This window comes from Panulirus ornatus, chromosome 48 (genome assembly GCF_036320965.1).
Source record: "Panulirus ornatus isolate Po-2019 chromosome 48, ASM3632096v1, whole genome shotgun sequence".
NCBI classification, from domain to species: Eukaryota; Metazoa; Arthropoda; class Malacostraca; order Decapoda; family Palinuridae; genus Panulirus; species Panulirus ornatus.
The window spans coordinates 16,088,301-16,095,548 of NC_092271.1; the positions used below are offsets into that span (position 1 = coordinate 16,088,301).

The 7,248-nt window shown below is 40.3% G+C and overlaps 1 pseudogene; it reads left to right on the top strand.

The window, feature by feature from the left end:
- Positions 1 to 359: 359 nt before the first annotated feature.
- Positions 360 to 6,705, top strand: LOC139763981 (glutamate receptor ionotropic, kainate 4-like; annotated as a pseudogene).
- The last annotated feature ends 543 nt before the right edge of the window (positions 6,706 to 7,248 follow it).

Below are 7,248 nucleotides of genomic sequence, written 5' to 3' on the forward strand. Positions count from 1 at the left end.
CAGAGAGATACCTACTGACATTCACTGTGTGTCTCGGTGTTGTGAAGTTTGATGTGTGAACCTGTCTAGGATCGATGCCCAGTAGCTGGTCGTTGTACCTCCATATACCATGTTGCTGCAGGTGGACTGGCCCATGAGAGGCAGGTACCTCCATATACCATGTTGCCGCAGGTGGAATGGCCCATGAGAGGCAGGTACCTCCATATACCATGTTGCTGCAGGGGGAATGGCCCATGAGAGGCAGGTACCTCCATATACCATGTTGCCGCAGGTGGAATGTCCCATGAGAGGCAGGTACCTCCATATACCATGTTGCCGCAGGTGAACTGCCTCATGAGAAGCAGGTGCCTCTAGCCAAAATGTTGCGGCGGGTGAACTGGCCCAAAAGGGGTCAAGTAACTCCACCCACCATGTTTCCACAGAGGGACACCAGTACGAGACTGCCAAAGTCAACAGGCTCTTCGTTATGATATCTGATTATAAGACATGTAGACTGCAATGTGTTAAATAATTTTCTCTATTCCAATCAGAGTTACATACATGAGAAAATATTTGGGATGTTGCCTTTAAGTAATGAAAGGATACACGTGGTCATGTTAGGGTGTACTTACTTTTGCAAATTAAAGCGAAAAAATGCAATATAATAGTACTGATAGTCTATACATACTCTGTTGTGCATACATATCAAATAACAGATTTGCAACACAATTGTCAATTATACGAAATTTGAGATGTTTACTTATTTACTATATTTTGTCGTTATGTGATGTGATTTACATACCTATTTCGGAAGGAAGAGCTCGTGTGGAGATCTACCGTCGATGTCTGTACTGCAACAGAGGAGAGATAGGCGTCCACAGTGTCCAACAGTGGAACCTGTCCTCTCGCTTCCATTTGGAACACAACCTCTTCCCTGGTACGTCATCAGCAAAGAATGATTGATATTATTAATGGAATATACTTTATATCTATATATATCTAGAGATATATATGTGTATATCTCGCCTTACATTTTGCTTCCATAGGACTTCTTACACTAACCATATTTTGATTTCCAGTATTTATCGTAAAATTATCTTAATCGTAACTTCCTTTGCAAATACTCACCAAAAGTAATTTACTCTCGAGCGAAAGACGTGATTTGATCAGTACTGTTCTCTAGTGAATGGTGAGTGGTATTCAGTACAGTGTATTATTAAGAATTACTATTCAGGAACAGATATGCAGGATGTAAGGTTCAACCTCTACATCACTCCTTAAACAGATTGTTGTCTCTACTCACACAGACAGGAGGCTAATATTACCCAACTGAATGCAGTCATTCTATTAGCTGACAAGATTTATCAGTTGTTACCAGTGCCGTGAACTAGTACCCTGCTGAGTTTTCTTACTTGCAATGACACATTATATCTGCAAGTTGACTTCTTGAGGGACATGCCTTCCAGTATATTCTGCATTTCTTTTCTTTTTCCTTTTTTTTGTAATTGTGCGCATGTGCGCGCCAAATCCGCTCAAAATTCTGACTGCATTCATCGAGCGCAGCCTGTCGGATAAGGTAGGGAGAGGTACTTTTTCTGCTGTTAGCTGGGCCATCTTGTATTGACAATGTAAGCAAGTAACTTGCTACTGTTGCTAATCGGGTGATAACAAGCGTTATCTTCAAGGTAATTTTAGCCAAGCACTACATGTTTCACATCTGCTATACTACCATTTTTTAAGAAAATAATCACATAAGGGATATCGCAGTAAACAGTCCTTTCTTGCCTGTTTTCTGCCAATACTCCAGATAGACTTGAGAACTTCATGGGACATACTCTCAAGATAGTAGCGCTACCGTACTTCCCATACATCGCCTATGAGAAGAACAGCGAGGACCCTGACGGCCCCGTATCGCCACGGGACGCCCTAGACATCCGCATGATGAACACCATCGCTGCTCAGCTCAACCTCACGTATGTGAAGTTGAGTCGACTGTCTTGTTTCACCTTTCAATTCTGTTTTTCCTTTTTTCATTCATTCATTCATTCATTCATTCTCTCTCTCTCTCTCTCTCTCTCTCTCTCTCTCTCTCTCTCTCTCTCTCTCTCTCTCTCTCTCTCTCTCTCTCTGAAATACAAAAACCTGTCTATCTTCTTGCTGAAGAAGTTTCTCGTAACGTTCAGGAAGTCGGCCACATGTGATGATTTAGTACATGTTTATCCTGGGTAAAATGTAAGGTAATTGTAGAGCAAGTTTTCGGTGTCTTTATTGTGCTAGTTGCATCTTATGCACGAGGAATATTGTATTATGATGACACAGGTTTGTCATGTTGTAGGGCTTGGTGGGGTCAAGAGCAAATAGACGGTAAAGAATAACTCGTCCATGTCTGGGGGTTACGTTTTCTGATGGGTGTATTTCTGTTGGGATGGTGTATATATATTGGGTTGGGAAGGTGTTGGTCTTGATTGCTCGTTGGACCCTTTCGGTATGTATATGTTTTGCCATTATTATGTTGTGTGGGGAGGTGGAAATCTGTGAGTATTTTTTTCGGAGTGTGAGGCAGGGGTCATCTTTTCATTTCTACTTGGGGGTTTGCAATTGGTGATTGGTGGTTGCCAGTGGAGTGATTTGGACAAGAAGGGATCTAGTGATGTTGGAAAAAACTTGAGTCCCGAGGATGCTGAGGTGATATTGAAATGAAAGTGAGTTGGTTTTGAATGTATGTGGTTGTCAGATGATGAATGTTCCAAATGCTCTGTTATATTTGGCTAGCATAGTATACTACTGATACTATTGGATCTCAGGTACGAGATCCGGGAGCCACTGGATGGCAATTGGGGTGTACCATTGACCAATGGTAGCTGGACGGGCATCGTCGGAACCCTCCAGCACCAGCAGCGGACCTTAGCCTAGACCTGACGCAGACAGCATCACGTCTGGAGGTCATATCCTTCACCAGGGTATACACTCATGATCCAATGGTTATAGTGTCACTAAAGCCTGGTCGTCTGCCACGACATCTGGCTCTTATAAGACCATTTACAGGTTAGTCTACATTTGTGATGTAATGGTTTACAATTTTGGTCGTAGTTAACATTAGAGACGCAGTGTTGTCATCTGAGAAAAGAGTTCAAAATTCCCAGATACTGTATGTTGCTGTTTTGAGGAATGATAATGAAGATGTTAATTATGTTATCTTTATCATCATACTTAAAAAAGTCTTGAAAAAAAGTAAGACAGACCTTGAAAAGAAGAGGAAGATACTGATCAGAAAAAAGTTATATAATAAAAGTTGTCGCGCTTTTGAGAAATAATCAAGGATTGTCATAGTTCCATGTTCTATGCTTTGCAAATACTCAGGTTGCGTTTTTCTTAAGAGACTGTTGGAATGTATGGGGTAGATGAAGTTTAAGTATTGTAGGTCAACGAGAGAGACGGTTAGTGTTGATGTTGTGGCATTATGATGTATTATGTAGAGGTACAATGATTGAACCGAAAGTAAAACTTCCTACTTTTGGAAAAATAGATTTATCTTCCAACGCTAGATATACACATGGAGTTATTTTTTTTCAAACAGGATATACAAACATCTAACCGATAACAGGTAATGATTATTTTTTTTTTCGTTTAAAATTTTTGCTTTTGATCACCCACATTAGATATGAAAGCTATGTCCCCTTATGTACTAACATTTAGCACGACACTCACTGATCATTTCTTTCCAGGTGAACTCTGGGTGTTGATTGCTGCATGTACACTAGTCTTTGGCGTCGTGTTGTGGTTGCTACAGAGGGTGTGGTCATCGTTGTCGGGTGAGCGTAACCCAAGGCTGGCCTCCACCATCTTCTACAGCTGGGGAGTGTTGCTGGATGACCCGCCCACTGATCCTCCTGTTAATGTCTCTGGCAGGGTAGGAACATTGTCAGTCTTTATCTGTTGCTGTGTAATGTCCATTGCCGTTGCCTTCTGTTACTGCTGAATGATAATATGAAAAAAAAAACATATCTGATATGGAATTTAAACATGCTGATATCATATGTCTAACGATAAACTATTATGAAATTTTGTGCTTCACAAGCAATGAGGAATCTAATGGTCAGACGCCATGCTAGCTGCATCATTATTTTCCATTTTGACTCAAGAGGTCTGGGTTGGCGTAAAAGTACATACGTTTAACTCATTTAGCACAGTGATAACTTTATCAGCTACACTTTTAAATGTCACATTAGAATTTCAGGTCGCTTACCAAATGCTTGATGGAGAGAACCTGAGGAGGATCTGGGGAAGATCTGGGTAGAATTTTTGGAAAGACCTGGATAGAACCTAGCTCAAGATAGGTACTAGTTCAATGAGCAGCCCCAAAGGGAGGATGCACAGTACTCGAACACATGTGGACCAAACCTAGAGAAGGCTTGCCCTGAATTATCGTCATTGTGTGTGTGTGCGTGTGTGTGTGTGTGTGTGTGTGTGTGTGTGTGTGTGTGTGTGTGTGTGTGTGTGTGTGTGTAAAGAAATCAACTATTTCATACAAAACGAAGATCAGAAGATTTTTCTTTTTTCAAAATATTGAGCAGTAGTTATTCAATTACAAGTACCTTCGAAAATAACGTGCACTATCATAGGCTACCAAGACCCTGTGTTTCTTTAAGATTTTCCTGTATTCTTCAGATGTTGGTGGGGTTTTGGTTCCTGTCATGTATGGTCATCGGAACAGCCTATCGCTCCGTCCCTCATTGCACACCTCGCAGTCCAGAAACACTTCCTACCCATCAACTCCTTCGAAGATCTTCTTAGTCGAGATGGCTGGTCTTGGGGTAGTAAAAAGTTATCAGGAACTGATTTTCTCTACTTCAACCAGAGCACTGACCCTGTAGTTCAAGAAGTAAACAAAAAGATGCAGGTAGATAAAGTATATAGATTTTCAGATATTTTTGTATCAAACTTTCTATAAAGCTTTTGCAGAAAGTAGGTAAGATAGTCCTTCTTTTCCAACTCTGTGATTTGGATTACTTCCTGTTCAGAAGATGCGCGTCTAAACAATTTGTTCAGTAACTTGGGATACACGATGATTCTTACTTTGAGGACTTCGGGTGTTTAACCTGAATAAATGACCATGATAGTAATGCAGCACATCCATTGTCATTTGTTAAATAAAGATTTATTGATATTCAAAGAAGCACTGCTTAGGGTCATTTCTTAAAAATCTAGATAGTGTGGCCCCCCTAGAAATATCATATTGATAAGTTGACAAAGAGGGTCTCTCATCTCTCTCAGCTTAGAGATTTTCTCTGCGGAACAACTATTTGCTCTGTTCTCTCCTGTGTGACAGACCCGTTTCTCAGTGGTGGCCTGTACGATCTTCATATCTGACATAGACTTCCAGTTTAAGCCTTCCTGGCCTATGCCGGACAGTCTATTATATATGTTATTTCTTCTTAATTTTCTGGGAAGCACTGCATCTGAAAAGCGTTCATATTGTGCTCTTTAGTCATACTTAATATTTCTACCTTGTCTGAATTAAATCTATAATACTGTTTTGCAGTTATAGATTTCGTTGCTTGATAGATAGATACATAGATAGACCGCCACAACATTGCTTCATCATAGCAAGGTTCCTTTGTATACAAAATCTCATTTTGTGTCGATCTGACGTAATAATGTAAGATTCTGGTTTCAGGTAATTGGTTTAGAACACGGGATGGAACGGGTGCTTGCCGGAGGCTTCTCATACATCCTCCAAAAGAAAAAATTTCAGGTCAAAGTCAAACACGACGACAGATACAGCAACGCTCCTCTCCATCTGGGCTCCACCGAATATACCATTTTTGGAGGCAATGCATGGGGTGTTAGGTAAGCATATCATTGCGTCATCTTAGAATTGACGCTGTAAGGTTTTATTGACGTTTCCTTTCCTCTTAAGAAAAGTTCGTATTGCTAACCTAACAACTTAGCATAAAATTTCCAATAATGGAATTACACTTATATGATTCCAGTCAATACTTTCATGACAGAACCGTCAGTGACATGAGACTGATTGTTGATAATTAGCGAGTAGATCCAAAGTTTGTTTGATGTTGAAGACAATTTTTTTGTTAAGCCATAAAGCACATGATGTTCAAATTGTGGTGGAGGAAAGAGCCAAGCAAGTAGTTTTATCAGTAATATGTGACCTCAGATGAAACTTGTAATTGTCTGCATGAATCCCAGCCAAATGTTGGTAGAATGAAATGTTAATTACCATTCCACTGTGTGTGGTTGGTACCGTTTTGTTTAGTGGACGTGATGACCAATCACTCTGGTGATGTTTGCAGACTTACGAGGATGGAAGCAAATGATGGTTCTTGAGAGGTTTGTATTCATGAAGGAGGTCAACAGTTCTCGTATAATGTTAGTCCTGAAGAAATTAAGTAGAAGCGTTAGTATGGTCAGTGTTCACTCACATCCGAGCTACATCCGATGGTCAGTTTCTACTCACTGTGATATATTCAATTTCCTGATTATAATAATCGTCTGCAGTCTTGTCCTAAGTTTGCGGTGCTTGTCGCTTCTCCGAATTTCCTGTAGCACTGTAGAACTATAGATCTGGGGTAAATATCTGTGTATATATATATATATATATATATATATATATATATATATATATATATATATATATATATATATATATATATATCTCAGAAGTGAGACCTCAATTTAGTACTAAAGTCTTTCCCCTTTCCAGAGTGATTCAATCAACTGTTTCAAATATATTCTTTCCTTTTTGTTCCGACCGCAAATCTCACTTTTAGTATGCAGTTCCAACTTGCTTGCTAACTTCCTGTTTTACCTGTAGCATTGAAGCACTATAGCAATACTTGCTCATCGGGAAGGAGGTGATCTCACATAAGATTCAGTACAGAAAGCTATGTGGAAACGCTGCCCTTAGGCCTTGATTCCTCAAGCTTCCTAAATCTTATCTCCAGTTTCCACTTGGCAGACTCTTTCTGCCCAACATTGCGTTCTTCGCTGGCCACCCCACAGGCTCCTCTGGTACCCATGCCCTCTATCCCTTGCACTGTAGGTCGCCGCAGTTGCTTTGTTCGAAGAAAAACACGTTGCTCTTAGCAACTTGAAGACCGAAATAAAATCAAGGAACCGTGTGGGTGTGGTCATTTCTGTATGTCGACAATTCAATTTTCATAATAGGCAAGATGACACGGACAATCGCATGCTCCAGTCATGGCTATGTTGGACTCTCTCTCTCTCTCTCTCTCTCTCTCTCTCTCTCTC